The following is a 17,055-nucleotide window of genomic DNA, read 5'->3' as shown; positions in this document are numbered from 1 at the left end:
CCAGCCTCACCTGGAAGTCACAAACTCAGCCGTGAGCTTCTTGGTTCTCTATTATCTCTGCCCTATCCCAGAGGCTGCAGCTGGACCTTTGATGAGGTGGCAGGGCCTGGTGGAGGGGCTGCAGCTTGCTGACTCAGAACATTAAACTCCCACAGCATGAGAGAGGGTCTTGGAGTTGACCCATGGAGCAGTTCAGCCCGTGGTGCTGATCCAGACCACCCGGGTAGACTCCGTGATCGGCGAGAGAGGAGGCGGGGAGTGCAGGCAGGCATTTTCTCTCAACTAAACAGACCTTTGGCAGTGCCAGCAGCGTTCAGACTACCTATTCCTGGGAAAGACAACTCATGACATTGAAGCAGGGCAGAAGCAGAGTGGACTGCTGTCTCTTGGGCTGGACTGACCATGATGGGAGGGGACTTTTCTAACTTTCACTGAGCAATGCCTTGGCCCCGTTAATGGATCCTAAGGTCAGTAACCAACATTATGAGTAAGAGAGTGTGTGATGGGGCAGTGTGAGCTACTTCTATTGACCTAGGGGAGCTTTCACTGTGTCTCTGTGTTTGTTCTGCTTTCTTCATTACTGTTCCTTCTACATCAGGTAAAAATTAGGGCTACCAGGAGAAGTGTTTGATAAATTGAAAAATATCCAAGAAGAATCTAAGCTGATTCCATCTTCCGCTTCTCCATTACTGTGGCTCCAGTCTTGTTTTCAACCCTGTGGAAGAGGAATTGGTGTTTACAGTTACAATTCATCCCAGTGCCCTGGTGACTCACAAGGGAGGAGTCCAGGCTTCCAAACCTTACCCCAAACCCACAGTGCAACCTGATAGCGGTGTTCTCCCCTTCTCCATCGGCACGAGGACAGCCCTCCTTAAATTTCCTCCTAGAAACCAGCTAATTGTAGGACAGATAGGATGGAGTCACCTGGTGAGGGTCATCTTCAGGGTGGGTAGAGTGACACCTGTAATTATAGGAAACTGGAAACATAAGGTATGCTCCTTGTGGCCAGGAAATATATCTTCCAGTTTTGTTGTACTCTCCCAAGTACTCTTCACAAAGTAAGTGCTCAATAAATACCATTTATTGCTTGATCGGTAGGGGCAAAGCACAAGATTTCTTTGTACTGCTTTGGCTAAAGAGGCTACTGGACATCCAGGATCCCAGAATCCTGAGCTCCCTTCCTGCCAGAGTCCACTGTCGGTTCAGCCATTCTTTACCTCCTGCCTGCGGGGCAAGGAGTGAAGGTGAAAAGCCATCTGAGTGAAGCCAGTGAAGTTTTGGAGATGAAAGGGAGAGGAAAGGGACTCAGAGAACAGTGTCCCTCTTATCTTTTTGATCTGGGCCATCTTCAAGTTCTAGTTGACCCAGGCTTGCTTCATTGGTGAGGGCTTCAAAGTTGGCCGCTGCCTCTCCTCGGCTCGGAGTAGGGGGCAGGTTCTGGGCGGGCACCCGCTGGGATGGCCTGACTCTCAGCTCCCTCCTGAGCCTGAGGATGAGTGGAAACTTAACCAGGCAGGGAGCCCCTTTAGAACCTGACTTCGTAACCTGGGTCCAGGATGGGAAGCGGAAAACAATCGCCCCCAAACAAGGGAGAGGGAGACGGAAGAGAACGGAAGATGAAGAAACAACAACAAACAGATACAGTGTGTTCTGTGCCTCTTTCATAGCATGAGAGCTTCCATTCATCAGATGTGACTCATCTCCACAGCCAACGAGCCAATAATCCTCCCAGTTCCTTTGTTAGGAGGAAAGGCCAAGGTGTCTGTGATGGGGGTGGGGGGGAACAGTATCCTCTGGTACAGCCCAGCTGTGTTTAGAACGTCCAACCCCCCACCCTCCTCCCATTGTCCCCCGCCCCTTCCCCGGTCCCCAGAATGTGGCACCCAATCTGCCCCGGCCCAGATGTGGCTGAGGGAAAGTCTGCAACGCTGCTCGCCCTGGGGACCCTGGCGAGGTGGCAGGAGAGGACGCGTTCAGCTCAGCCACCCCTCCTGCTTGGCGTCCAGGGGTAGATCAAGGTAAGCTAGACTCCCACCCCCACTCCCTCCCCACCCTATGGATTCTGGACGAGGCCATGCTTGAGATTTTCAGGGGACTCCTTGAACCCTCCATGGGGTCAGGATCTACACATAGAGGAGAAGAAAAGAGAAGTTCAACAACAGAGAGCTGGACTGGCCCTTCCTGTGATGGTTGAGGGGGTAGGGTTGGTGGTGGTGGTGGGGGGTCCCCTGCACTGGAAGAGCCTGCGGAGGGAGGGGTTAATTGCAGAAGTGGGAGAAAGAGATGAAAGGGGCCTGACCACCTTGAAATCACTGCCAGAATCAGGTCCTACACATCACCACTTATCAATGGGTAGATGCCATGGCAACATGGCCCTCCCCTCCCTAGTGGCTCCCAAAGCCACCTGATCCCAGAGCTGGAGAGGAAGTTGGAGTGTATTGGGGGAGGGAGGGAGGGCAAGGGGCGGTCTAGGCTGGTCCAATCCAGCCTGTCTGGAGAAATGGCAGCAGACTGGCTAGTTGGTGGTTTCTGGGGCAGGTCCCAAGCATCCATGAGGATCTGAGACGGATCCACCCCCCACATCTGCCCTGGTGGGATTTAATTTTTTATGGTATTTGTTAAGGGCTTAACTTACTATGTTCCAGGCACTGTACTAAGTGTTGGGGTAGATCAACTAATCAAGTTGGATGCCATCTTAATTGCCATTTTACAGGTGAGGTAACTGAGGGACAGAGAAGTTAAGTGACTTGTCCAAGGTGACACAGCAGACGAGTGGAAGATCCTGGATTAGAACCCAGGTCCTCTGATTCCCAGGCTCTTTCCACTAGAACACACTACTTCTCTGGGAGGGCTTGAGGCAGATTCATCATCCAGCATCCAGAACTGCTTCTCCTGGGATGCCTAGCTCTAGATTGGCTTTTGCGGGTGGGACATTTCCCCATTTTGGGGAGGGAACCCATCCTGATTCTTGACTAAATCAGTTGTTGTGCGGGGGTGGGATGGATTGAGGTGTGGGTCATTTCTGCTCTGTACCTGGGAAAGGCTGTGATCCCCAGAAGACCAAAGTTTGAGTCTTCCCTAGATGCTGGCATCTTGCCCTCTGGCTATACCCTTTGGCCTTGTGGATGTAGAGATTTCTCCACCTCGAGCCATGGGACCTGTTCATTCAGTCGTATTTACTGAGCACTTACTGTGTGCAAAGCACTGTACTAAGCCCTTGGAAAGTACAGTGTGGCAACAGAGACAATCTCTACCCAACAACGGGCTCACAGTCTAAAATGGGGGAGTCAGACAAAACAAAAGAAAGCAAGTAGACAGATGTCAGTAGTGTCAAAATAAATTATAAAGATATACACATCATTAAAAAATTAATAGAATAATAAAATAAATTTGTACATATATACATAAGTGCTGTGTGGCAGGGAGAGGGGTAGAGCAGAGGGAGAGAGTAGGGATGATGGAGGGGGAGGAGGAGAAGAGGAAAAGGGAAGCTCAGTCTGGGAAGGCCTCCTGGAGGAGATGACCTGTTGCCATCAACCATCATCCCGAATTCCCACTGACATTCCCATCCAGCCCCGTCCCACCGAATGAAATAGTCGTGGCCACAGGGGCATCTGGGCTGACCACACACTGTCCATGCCACCGATGCCTCCGACAACCTTAGGTCACAGAGCATTTATTGTGGCTTTCTGGTTTTTCCTTCTCCTGCTCCTTCTCTCCCTCTCAACGTTTTCCCTTCTCCTGCTCCTCTCCCACTCAACTGGCAGCCCCACTCCAGAGGGGAACGGCAGATGGAGGGAAGGCCCATGCTGCGAGAGGTCTCGAGGTGTCAGGTTGGAAACTCAAGAAAACTCCCCTTCCCTGCTGCCTGTCCCCTAGGTGGCTCCAGCTTGGAATCGTAGGCTCGTTCCTGGAGGAGAGGTCGGAAGATTATGTGGAAAATGAATGCCTCTCTTCAGTTCAACTCACCCTCATACACAACCTGTCCTGGCTGGGAACTCCGGGCTCAGGGTGGGCCCCGTGGGGCTATGGTTTGCCTGGCCAGGGTTATGACCCCCCGTTGGAGGAGCCCAACGGTCTGGGGTTATTCTCTCTTGGGGTACGGCCGGCTGCTGTATAAGGGCCTGACTCTGACTCTCCAGGCTGCCCCGAGGAAGCACCTCAGCTTTGGAGGCTTTGATCCTGCCCGTTGCTACTGTGCCAGCAGGCTCTGTGTCAACAGAAGTTCTAGCTCATGGGGGCGTCTAAGGAATGAATCAGTGATCATGCCAACACTTCAGGAACACTGGGGAGCTTCCTGGAAACTCAGTGCTTCCTACCGTGGGAGGTTCAAGGGGTTCTTCTGGCAAGAGAAGAATCAAACAGATCTAGGCACAGCTTGTGGCTTTCTTTTCTACCTTTCATGGGACCACACCTGGCCACCTGGGTAGCCCCCACAACTCAAGGGAGGCAGCTCTTAGCCTTGCCTAACCTCCGTGGCCGGCCTGAGGATTCATGGCTGAGGGTTGACGTCAAGCCTACATAATGCCCTTCCAAGCCCAGCTTCCTCTGAGGTGGGTTCTGGAACATTTCTGGGTGGAGGCCCTGGGGAATGGCAGGAACCTCTACTATCTCACCAGGTCACCTTCTCCTGCCCCTTCCCTCTTCCCCCCTCTCTTTCTTTCTTTCCTTCCTCCCTTCCTCTCCCCTTTCCCCTCCTCCTCTTCTCCTCCCCCTCCTCAGTAAATACCAGTGATTGATTGATTGGTTTTTCCTGCTACGTGACCCCGGAGTCAGGGGTTGTAGTTGGTTAAATGCTTTAGAGACAAGGGTGGTGTGGAGCAGAGGGTGACCACAGCGTCACGATAGAGACTGCAGTCACGTGTCTCCCCTCCTCCACCGTTTCGGTGTCTCCCTTCTAGGCTCCCGCTCTCTCTGCATCCCTGATAATAGCTCACTATGTATCTCTGCATTTGGCTGCCTTTCTTGTCTCATGGTCCGGGAGTGGAACTTGAGTGAGGAGAGAAAACTCCCAGCCCTGGGTGGGTCCCTGCAGACTGCCTTCCCCTATAGAATTCCTGCCCCCTGCCCAGGATGCTGGGAGAGCTAACAGCTCTCGCCTCACGACCACTGGGAATCAGCCTATCATTCAAGCAGGCGAGCAGTTCCGGTTGGGCATTGAGGAATAATATCTTAATTTCAAGGGTTGGGGACACGGGAAGGGGTAACCACTGTAAAGTGTGGATTTTCCTTCCAGTGATCTGTGGGAATGGAATAGGCCTCTTCTGCTAGTATGTTGGAGGCAGGGGGATAAACTGGATGACTCCTAGAGGGCCCTTAGGAGTCCATGGTTCTTGACCTCTTTGGTTGCTGGGTGTTGTCTGCCCTGCTGGGCTGGGAGCAGTATGGGATGATCTTAGCTTTATGGTGATGTCACAGAACCCTAGAGCTGATAGGGACTTCTAAAAAACTCATCTAGTCCAACCCTCTGTACCCAGACCAGTGAAACCCACTGGTCTGCCCCCATCAGCATTTCATGGCCACTAGCAGTCCCCTTGCCCCTCTCTCAGGAGGCAGGGGGAGAAAGACTTGGCTCAGGAACTCGGTCACCTGGAGATCTACTGCCTAGGCCTGTTGTCTGGAATAATGAGAACTGTCACCTCAAGATTTGTCTGCATTTACTTGTTTTAATATTGTAGTCTTGGATGGTTTAATTTGTGTCCTATTGTTGTTTTTTACCCTTTTATGCATCTGTCTACCCCTACCTTAGATTGTGAGTTCTCTGTGGTTTAAAGATTAAGTTGGACTTAATTATCTTATATTTACTCCAGTGCTTAATACAGTGCCTGGCCCATAGTAAGCACTTAACAAATACTACAATTATTATTATTAAGATTGTGTCTACTGATTCTATTGTATTATGCCCAAACCTTAGTAACTTGCCCTGCACCCAGTAGGAGCCCAATAAATACTGTTTATTATTTTGTATTACCATATTACCTAGCACCATGCTTAGCACACAGTACATGCTTGAACTACTGGTACAACTAACGGAGACTGTCGGTTGTGAGTGGGGAAACACTCTCTTTCTAGCACCGAAATTGCTTGGCCCAAAGCTCATGCTAGCTATGAAGTAGAGTTTTCAGCTTTAAATGCCCCCTTTCCAGGCACCCATTATACCTCACTCCATCCCCCTAGGGCCCAAAATCTAATATTCTGGAGTTCTGGACTTGAGTTGACTAGGGAAATCCAAACCAGTGCCGGGCCAGCCCGCTGTAGGTGATGTGGTGGCAGCGGGAGTAGTAACACTCTCAGTTCTGGGCTCTGACTGGGGAATAAACGTGTATGGGTGCTGGGTGTGATCAATGAAAAAGTCACCCAGTTACTAGCCTTTTTTGAACAACGAATAATTTGTTCGTATAAATGAACTAGACTAGTAAGCCTCTCTTCTACTCTGTTCTTCTGCTAGTGCTGTCTCCGCTGGACTTTCTGTCTCCTCCTGGACCTTTCGTTTTCTTAAAAGAAAAGTGTCCTAATAAAGAGAAGGCCAAAAGAAGAAAGAGCAGTGTGGCCTAGTGGAAAGACTGTGGGTCTGGGCGACAGTGGATTTGGGTTCTAATCCTTACTCTGCCTTATACCTGCTGGGTGACTTTGGGCAAGTCTCTGTGACTCAGTTTCCTCATCTGCAAAATGGGGATTCAATGTCTGCTCTTGCTACGTACACTGTGAGCCCCTTGGGGTACCTGAATACCCCTTGTATCTGTCCCAGTGCTTAGTAGAGTGCTTGGCACATAGTAAGTGCTTAACAAATACCATAATTATGATTATTATTAATAATAAAAGGCTGTTTCAATCTGGGTTTGTTCAGTCTCCTCAGTCCTGTACATAGGCCAGGTCAAGGCAGGTGAATATATACTGACCATGGGGTTAGTACTTCTTCCAGCTTGGTCCTTCTCGATGAGAGTCACAGCTTCCACTGGCTTTGCCTCTCTATACCCCAAATTCCATTTCTCACTGACTCCCAGGTGGCTCAGTTCCCTCCACTAGGCCCCTATCTGCAGACTGCCTACTCCTCCCTCTTTCCCCCTACCACAGCCCCATCCTGCGCCCCTGCCCTGAAAGGTAGAAAAGTACAGAACTCCTTATTTCTGCCCTTACCGGTGGGGTTGGTGGTAAGGGTGCCACCCAGGAGACTCCCTTTGTGGGTATGGGGCTGAGCTCTCCCCTCATCTAGAACAATCTATGCCTGCTGAACTAATGAGGATGAGAGAAAGGTTGGAGGGCCGAAGAGGAAGAGAAGGAAAGCTTTTGTTTTGTAGTTTTCTTTTGTTCTCCGGTGAGAGTCAAAGATTAGCGCTTCCTCCCCTTCCCTCCTTGCAATTCTCTTTCCAACAATTTCCACCCCCTCTGCTTCCATCCCACTCCCCCCTGCCTGTAAAAGAGATGCTGTCCTGGCCCAGGGCAGGGGTTATGGTCCCGTGCAGGCCCTGAGCCTGGATAAAAACCTAAGGGTTAATCCCTCCTTCCCTTCGGCTTTGGTCTGCGCCAAGTAGACACCCAAGTGGAGTGTCTCAGGCAAGGAGGCTGACTGGGGTCACCCTATCTAAGGGGAATGTACACTACAGGGATGGGAAAAGGACATGTTTGCACTTGGTTTCTTCAATCCTTCCTCTCTGGACTGCTGTTTATAACCAGCCCTGACACTTGAGATTGGAAAGCTGTTTTCTTGCCCCAGTTGGTGATCTCTTCAGTCACATGAATAAGCACACACACACAGACACACACACACACACACACACACACACACACACACACTTTCTCTCTCCCACTCACTCTGCTATTCCACATGGTAGCCCAGTGACCCTAGCGTGCAGATAGTGGGTTGATTATGGTCCAATCCACGGGTTTGTTACCGTAAGGCTGCTCCACCAGCACCCCCTCCTCGTTGGGGTCGCCATTGCGTTTTTACATCGTGTGTGTGAGCCCCTGCATTCTGTGCTGGATTGTGGCGACGTGGATGTTGGGGATGAGGGTGGCAGAGAAACCACTCTTCACTCCTCTTCTGCCCAGGCTCCTAGCATTCAAGCATTCCAGCTCCCCCTCCTCCACAGAGTTTCTCTCTTCAACTTACATTAATGTCTGTCTACCCCTCTAGACTTTAAGTTGTTTGTGACCAGGGATCATGTCTACCAATTCCTTTGTACTCTCCCAAATGCACAGTGAGCACTAAGTAAACCACTGATTGATTGATTAAGCCCCAGAGGATACGGCTACTATGGCAGTTGCCACAGAGGCTGTACCTGGGGGTGGCTGCGGAAAGGGCATCAACAAAAGACGGGGTGCTTCTGGGCAAGAGTAAGAAGCCCAGGGCGAGCTGGGAGTGGGCAGCCCACCCACCTCTGAGATGCCGGCTGCTTTTCTAGCCTGTGGGGGGCTTGCTCTGGGTGACCGGTGGCCATAAACCTTAGATGGCCTCCTCTCCTTTCTGGGAAACAGCTGCCTTGGCTTCTCTCGATCTTCTGTCCACAGCCCAGGGTCAGATGGACAGGGGCTATATTGGAGAGCATTCTGCCTCCCTCTCTGCTGAAGGGGGTGGGAGAAGGAGAGGGAGGGAGAAGGGGAGGGAGAGAGAAGAAGGAGGAGGAGGGAAAATCATTCCTTCCCAATGCAGGACTTCCCCAGATGCCACTGGCACTAGAAGTCCAGGGGAGGGTCTGCAGCCGCCCCCACCCCACCAACCCCCCACCACCTGTTCCCATGCTTCATCTCTGTCCCTGATGTACTATCTCTTGCTCTTGTGTGGTCAGGCTGGGCTCTGGGGGGCCAGCTGGGGACGTAGCTGGGGCCCACCGAAGGGATCCTAGGGCAGGGCAGTTCTGCTTTCTTGGCTGGAAAGAGTGACGCTGCTCAATGCTCGTTTGTGTGGAAGGTGGTATAGGAGGTGCAGAACTGGTGCTGGAGGGGCTCTCCTTGACGGCATGCTCCCTGCTTCACAGGGACAGAAGGAGCTCCTGGGAGGATGTTCATGGGCAGAGATCCAATCCCAAAAGTGGATGACCGGCCCAGACAGCAGCATGCTGGGGAATATGGGGCAGACCACCTGGTGGGGAATGTGGGATGGACCATCCGTACGCCCGGACTAACAGTTGCCATCCAAGGAGCTCGGTGGCTCCTTGTGGAATCTTTGGGCTGAGCTCATCGTGGATCTTCCTGCTGGACAGGTCAGGGAATGAGGTTTGCAGAGAGAGGGTGATGGAGATCCAGGTCATTCCACAAAATGGAGGCATCCTGGTAACAGAATCCAGGAGTCCTGATGCCATCCCTTGGACTTAGCATTTCTCAGACTTGACTCTAGCCACCACCCTGTGTGAAGATGAATCAGAATATAACCTGAAGGACCACTGCCTCACTCTAAATCCAGAACCCTCCTGGACATCCCAGTACCCACCAGTCCAACTTCCAGTAACCCACCCCTGGCCTCTCTGGAATTGACAGCTTCCTTGGGAGCAATCCCAAGGAGACTGTATGAACTGGGAAGAAAACAGGGGTCCAGGTGTCAAGAGGGCCAGGTTCTAATCCCAGCTCTGCAACTGGCCAGCTGTGTGGCCTGGTGCAAGTTATTTAATCTTTCTGTGTCTCAGTTTTCTCATCTGCGAAATGGGTAAGATACCTTCTCTCTCTACCTCTTAGCTTGGGAGTCTGTGTGGAACGGGGATTGTCAGATCTGATCATCTTGCGTGTACACCAACACTTTGTGCAGTGTTTGGTACCTAGTAAGTGCTCAGCTGATGTTATCATTATTGTTATTACTGTACAGAGATGGTGTCTGTGTCCCACCTGCACCCCACCCTGCCTTCTCTGCATTGCCAGTGGGAACCTAAGCCTCTCTCTCCCCCTCCTAAGCACCTCTGCTGCTTCTCTCAGGACACAAATCCCTTGGGTCTTGCCCAGGACTCTCTAGCGTGTCTCCCCTAGTCCCCCCGCACACTGTTGCACTCCGACCCCCTCACCCATGACCCGCTTGCCCACTATAATTTGCTCTTGCAGCTGCAGGCTGGAGCTGGCTACTTCAGTGGTTTTCTCCACAATGGCCTCAATCCCTCTCCCTTGCTTAGTGCCACTGATTGTGCCATTCAGCACGCCCTCTCTGAATTGGTTGCCAGGCTTCCACACTCACTTAGCTGCCTAATTATGATCCGAGTGCGGCACGTGTCCATTTTCAACGAGCACTGTGATGATTCATAATTACTGCTGGCACTAGGCCTGCCAACTTGGCACGGGAGAAGAATTCAGAGGACGAAAGGGCACCAGGAAATTGGTCCAGTTCTCGATCCAGAGAACCAGTCTTATGAGAAGCAGCGTGGCTTAGTGGAAAGAGAATGGGCTTGGGAGTCAGAGGTTGTGGGTTCTAATCCCAGCTCTGCCACTTGTCAGCTGTGTGACTTGGGTCAAGTCACTCAAGTTCTCGGTGCCTCAGTTACCTCTTCGGTAAAATGGGTATTAAGACTGTAAACCCCACAAGGGACAACCTGATACCCTTGCATCTACCCCAGTGCTTAGAATGGAGCTTGGCACATAGTAAGCGCTCAACGAATACCATCATCATTATCATCATGAGGCCATGTCCCCACCAAAGGTGGGGAGAGCTGTTAAGGAGCCTGGTGCCAGGGCCCTGTGAAGGCATAAGGAGATGGGAGGTGATGAGGGGTGGGACGCCCAAGATGATATTAGGCAGGAAAGAGAGGAAGGGATTTGGGAGGAGAGGGAAAATGGGCATCTTGGCTTCTCTGTGCCTCAGTGTCATCTGCAAAAATGGAGATTAGATTACCTATTTGCCTTCCCTATTAGATTCTCAGCCCTGAGTGGGACAGAAACTGTGTATGATCAGAAACGGTGTACTACAATGCTTAGCATAATACTTGGAACATATTAAATCCTAAACAAATACCATTATTATTATTATTATTATCATGTCAAAGGATGAGATAGGGCTAGAACTGGAAGGGACCTTAAGAGTTCATCTGAGCCAGGCTCTTGCCGCCAGGCATGTGAAAATCTATTAGTATCCAAGCCAAGCCCCTTGGACTCCTTTTTTCATTCCATCCCTGACTCCTCCATCTCTTTCAACCCCTATATCCACTCTGTCACCAAATTATCTAGTTGCTTAGCCACAGCCTTTCTAGAATTCCTCACTTCCTGCAAATACTCAGAGAATGCTCCACCTCCCTCTTTCCCAGCACTGCCCCTCTGTCCCTAAGTTAGCGACTACTTCATTTAAAACACCTGGAAAATGGATAAGGCACTGTCATAAGGCAGCCGCTTATTAGGCCATCTTTAAGGACTTCACCTGGTAAACAAATCGAAGCTCAAATTGGTGCTAATCCTTTCTGGAAGCTCCAGGAGAATTTGATCATTTTTAAGGCAAATCTGATGGCAAATCCAGCTGAGACCCTCAGGGTCTCCACAGGGCAGCCCCAAACCTGCCCCAACCCGCTCACCTCAAGCCAGCTCAACTTCAGCTTTGGCCTGGCTTCCTTGGGGCCATCCAGGCTGCCCACAGTCCTGCTTGGTCTCTGGGTTCCTAACAAATAAAAGGAAGCACTTTTATATGCAATGGTAAATGAGCACATGGGATGTGTGACCATGAGGAAAATCAACCCATTCAAAAGAGGTTTGGAAGAATGCATCTGTTATATTGTTATATTGTACTGCCCCAAGCATTAGTTTTGTGAATACCAAGGACTACCCAAAAAACAAACAAATGGATTTTGGAGCAAATTAAACCAAAGTGGTCTTCGGAAGACCAAATTACTTGGCTTAGATTAGCATATTTTGGACACGTAATCAGGAGGACTAATTCTCCGGAGAAGACACTAATGCTAGGAAAAGTCCAGGGAAAATGTGGAAGAGGCAGACCGGCAGCTAGATGGACAGAGACCATAACAACGATAACGGGAGAGCCGTTAGAAAGGCTGCGGATTACGGCAGAGGACAGGACGTTCTGGAGAAAGTATATCCATGGAGTCGCTATGAATTGGAAACGACTCGATGGCACTTGATAGTAATAAAGCTTTTAGTACGGTGCTCTGCACACAGTAAGCACTTAATAAATAAATCAACTGACTTATTGGCAAGGGCCAATCAATCCAATTGATGATATTTGTTGAGTACTTACTGTATGCAGAGAACTTTACTAAGTGCTTGGGAGAATACAATACCACAGAGTTGGTAGACACATTCACAGCGAGCTTTCAGACTAGAGGGGGAGATGGGGGGAGACAGACTTTAATATACATAAATAACATAATACATAATTTATAGATATGTACATAAGTGTTGTATAAGTGGTAACCAGCCGGCCACTGGGGTTACTAGAGGGAAAATAACCACGTAGAGGAAAAAGTAGGGATCCCAGCTGACATATCCCTAACCCTGAGGGGAGTTGCCTAGGAGGGCAGCTATCCATCCTACTCTTCCTCCAAGCGTACAGATGCCCCTATGGGAGAGAGAGAGTCCCAGGATGGATAGACCATTGGTCAGACCCACGGTTGGCCTTGCTTGTGTTCTTACGTTCAAATCGTTCCCCCTTCTGAATCCCCTTCCCCAAGGCTGGCACCAATACCAAAGCACTTGGAACCGGGATAGTCCTGAAACTAAGGACTGGGCGCGGACTCCTTTGGAGTGGGGTTGTCACCGCTTCCCCTAGCTGGCAGCTCCCACTGTGCTATGGGCCAAGAGGTCTGGGCGGCTTGGCTGTTCTCACCAATTCCACGAGTAGCCTCTCTGTCTGCATGAGGGAATGCTCATCAGAATGCTTAGCTGGGGCGGGAGGGGACCCTGATTTGGAAGAAAGGGGGCTAGGGGGAGAAAAATAGGCCTTCTCCCCCTGCCCCCCTTTCCTTTCTCTCCTCCTCCTCTTCTCTTTCTCCTTTTCCTCCTTTCCTTCCTCCTCCCCCTCCTTCTTCTCTTCCTCCTTCTCTTCCCCATTCTCCTCCTCCTTCTCCTACTTTTCTTACTCCTCCTCTTCCTTCTCTTTCTCCTCCTCCTCCCCCTTCTCCTTTCCTTACTCCTCTTCTCCTCCTTCTCTTACTCCTCCTCCTCCTCTTTCAAAGAAGCTGGGGCCTGAGCCATCTCACTAGCCCCCCCTTCCAGCAGGGAGGGGAAAACAGATGAAATAGGCCAAATTCCCCAGGAAAATTGCCCATACAAGGCTAGAGGCTGCTTGGCCTACCAGTTCCTCAGCCCCTCCTATCCTTCTCCCCTGGGACTGGCTTGTTGTTTTTTTTTTCAGTCTGATTGCAGCCACATCACAACTGGTTTGTTCTGCTCCTTTTCCTTTTGATTTTATGGCTCTCGGGAGGCTAGGCTTTACTGGGAGAAGATTTGGGAGGGAAAACACCCCTGGGCAGCTCCCCCTGCAGACATTCCTGAGCCTGAAGTTGGACGTCCAGCAGCCAAACGTTTCTGAACGGCCACGGCCGCTGGGGAAGGAAAGTTTGTCTCTCAGGTTCCTGATTCTGTGGACCGGTGGGGACCACTGACCGTGGGGGTTTTGGCTTTGCTGACCTCCATGGCAGGATGAGTCTCAGAGAAGCTGTGCGGCCTAGGAGGCAGGAGAGCTGGGTTCTCATCCCAGCTCTGCCACTTACCTGCTGTGTGTGACGGAACATATCTACCAATATTATACTCTCCCAAGCGCTTGGAACGGTGTTCTGCACACAGTAAATTCTCAATAAATAGCATTAATTGATTGACCTTGGGCAAGTCACTTCACTTCTCCATGTCTCCCCACTTACACATGAACACTTACTCCCCTCCATCTAAAACTGTGAGTCCTATGTGCAAGTGCTGTCTTAGATCAGAGGACCGCCGGTGTTCTAATCCCAGCACCACCACTTGTCTGCTATGTGACTTTGGGCTTAACTTCTCTGTGCCTCAGTTAACTCACCTGTAAAATGAGGACTAAGGCTGATTGTGAGCCCTAAATGGGACAGAGACTGTGTCCAACCCGATTAGTTTGTATCTACCCCAACGCTTAGTATAGTACCTGGAACATAGCAAGGACTTGGCAAATACCATTAAAAAAACTACCCCAGTACTTAGTCCTGTGCTTGGCACATAGTATCCCCTCAACAAATACATAGTTATTATTTCTGACCCAATTGCTCCATGAAGCTTGCCTACCCCACCCAAGCCCGCCTCACTCGCGGGCTTCATACAAGTCCAGACTTTAGCCATCTCTACATTCAAACAGAAAACCCGTCATCTCTGCTTGACCTCTCACTGGGACTTCAGGAGTACGATCTGTGTCTTCAGGAATATCTTCAGAGGTGGGGAGGGGTGGGATGGTAGAATTGGGGGATAGATTAGAACTCTAGACCTTTGGCTGGGGCCTCCCAATCTGTTTGGGGATGTTGAGTACGGTGTCAGGAGGATGAAGTTTTGAAACACCATGAGGAAGAGAAATTATCTTTAATGCAAACTGAAACCTACCCTCTTTTCTAATTCTGAAGGTCCTTGCTCCAGAAACTGGTTGCCCTCCTCACCTCTCTCCCTACCTACAGAGCCCTCCTAAAATCACATCTCCTCCAAGAGGACTCCCCTGAATAAGCCTTCATTTTTTATTATTAACATCATTATCATTATTAATAATAACAATGGTATGTGTTAAGCACTTACTATGTGCCAGGCACTGTATTAAATGCTAGAGTGGATAGAAGCAAATCGAGTTGGACACAGTCCCCGGGGCTCATAATCTCAATTCCCATTTTACAGATGAGGTAACTGAGGCACAAAGAAGCAAAGTGACTTGCCCAAGGCCACAGAGCAGACACGTGGAAGAGCCGGGATTAGAACCCATGGCCTTCTGACTCCCAGGCCCATGCTCTATCCACTACGTCATCTCCTTTACCCTACCGCCCTCGTCTCCGCGCTACGGTGTGTACCCCTTGAGCACTTCGTGTTCACCCTCAGTCCCACAGCATTTGTCCGCATATGGTTCATTCATTTGTATTTATTGAGCGCTTACTATCTGCAGAGCACTGTACTAAGCACTTGGAAAAGAACACTACGACAGAGTTGTTAGACACGTTCCCTGCCCACAACAAGCTTACAGTCTATATCCTTGTGCTCTATCATTTCTCCTCTCTGTAATTCAGTTTAATGTCTGTCACCCCCTCTAATAATAATGTTGGTATTTGTTAAGTGCTTACTATGTGCAGAGCACTGTTCGAAGCCCTGGGATAGGTACAGGGTAATCGGGTTGTCACATGTGAGGCTCACGGTTAATCCCCATTTTACAGATGAGGTAACTGAGGCACAGAGAAGTTAAGTGACTTGCCCACAGTCACAGCTGACAAGTGGCAGAGCCGGGAATCGAACCTCTAGACGGTAAGCACCTTGTGGACAGGGATCAAAGTCTACCAACTCTATCGTGTTGTTCCCTCCCAACCGCTTAGTACAGTGCTCTGCACACACAATAAACACTCAGTAAATAGTGTTGATTAGCTAATAGATTTGTTGATTAGTTTAGCCCTCTTGCGAGAGGTCTTTGGCTAAAGAGCCTCAGTGGGGCAAAGCGGTTAAACTCCAAATGAGGGGAAATAATAAAACAAACACGCTTCATGTTTTGCAACATTTATTTCCTGTTCCCAAAAGGCAAGGGGGAATTTAGAAGAGACAGGCATTAAGGTTTGACCGGGCAAACCCCCAGGGCCACATGCCTGAGACCTTAGCCCACAGAAAACAACACTCGTTTCTACGCCCTCAATATTCCTCCAAAATGAACTGGTCACAGATCCCCTTCTTATATGATTGATTGAAAAGGAGACTGCTTCCCTCTGCGTCATTAAGAAATATGTGCGTTTGGAGATTTCTCTTTCAGACGAACGTTTTGTACCACACACACTGGCTGCTGTGTGATCTTAAGTGAGTCACTTAACCTCTCTGGGCCTCAGAAGCCTTGGCCCTGACTTATTCCCAACACCCCATTTGTGTCCTTGGGCAAGTTGCTTAACTCCTCTGTGACTTTTTTTCCTCAACTGTAAAATAGAGATTCAATATCTGTTCTCCCTATTACTTAAAATTGTGAGCCCTATGTAGAACAGGGACTGTGTCCGACCCGATTAACTTGTAATTACCCCAGCACTTAGTACAGTGCTTAACACAGAGTAAACGCTTAACAAATACTATAAAAAAAACGCTTTTGATTCTAGTGGACCCTCTCAAGTTCTTGGGGCAGTGTTCCGCACCCAGTAAAATCAATGTCATCAATGGTATTTAAGGGCTTATTATGTGCAGATAACTATACCATGTGCTTAATACTTAATAATTAATATTTATATCAGTGTCTAGACTAAGCTCACTGTGGGCAGGGATGGTGTCTACTAACCCTGCTGTACTCTCTGTGCACACTGAATGGGCTCAATAAATGCTATTGATGATGATTAATTAATTCTGTTCAATTGCATTTATTGAGCACTTACTGTGTGCAGAGCACTGTTCTAAGTGTTTGGAAAGTACAATTCAGCAACAAATAGAGACAATTCCTGCCCAACAACAGGCTCACAGTCTAGAAGGGGGAGACAGACATCAAAACAAGTGAACAGGCATCAATAGCATCAATATAAATAAATGAAATTACAGATATATACAAATCATTAATGAAATAAATAGAATAATAAATATGTACATATATACACAAGTGCTGTGGGACGGAGGTGGGGTAGAGCAGAGGGAGCGAGTCGGGGTGATGAGGAGGAGCAGAGGAAAAGGGGGGGCTTAGTCTGGGAAGGCCTCCTGGAGGAGGTGAGCTTCCCTTGGGATGATAATGATGATGATGAGTAGGAGCTCAGTAAATAGGATTGTGTGAATGCTAAGGATAATAATAATGATAGTATTTGTTAAGTGCTTACTATGGGCCAAACACTGTTCTAGGTGGCTGCCCTTTCTCCCTCACATCGATGTTACGAGGATAATGAGGTGAGAATGCTCAATCTTCTTGGGTAGGAAGGAGCTACGGAGATCCAAGGAGATGGGCTCCTACTTTTTAGAGTATTTAAGTGCTTACTACATGCT

The 17,055-nt window shown here is 49.5% G+C and overlaps 1 protein-coding gene across 1 annotated transcript in view; it reads left to right on the top strand.

The window, feature by feature from the left end:
* The first annotated feature begins 1,893 nt into the window (after window positions 1-1,893).
* LOC100079242 (1-aminocyclopropane-1-carboxylate synthase-like protein 1) overlaps window positions 1,894-17,055 on the top strand; it is a 65,919-nt gene continuing 50,757 nt past the window's right edge. Inside the window, exon 1 of the mRNA XM_029060563.2 lies at window positions 1,894-2,018. The gene's annotated coding sequence lies outside the window, so the exon portion shown is untranslated. The remainder of the gene's footprint in view (window positions 2,019-17,055) is intronic.

This window comes from Ornithorhynchus anatinus, chromosome 3, assembly GCF_004115215.2.
Source record: "Ornithorhynchus anatinus isolate Pmale09 chromosome 3, mOrnAna1.pri.v4, whole genome shotgun sequence".
Taxonomy (NCBI): domain Eukaryota; kingdom Metazoa; phylum Chordata; class Mammalia; order Monotremata; family Ornithorhynchidae; genus Ornithorhynchus; species Ornithorhynchus anatinus.
This window is presented reverse-complemented; position numbering and strand designations above follow the sequence as displayed.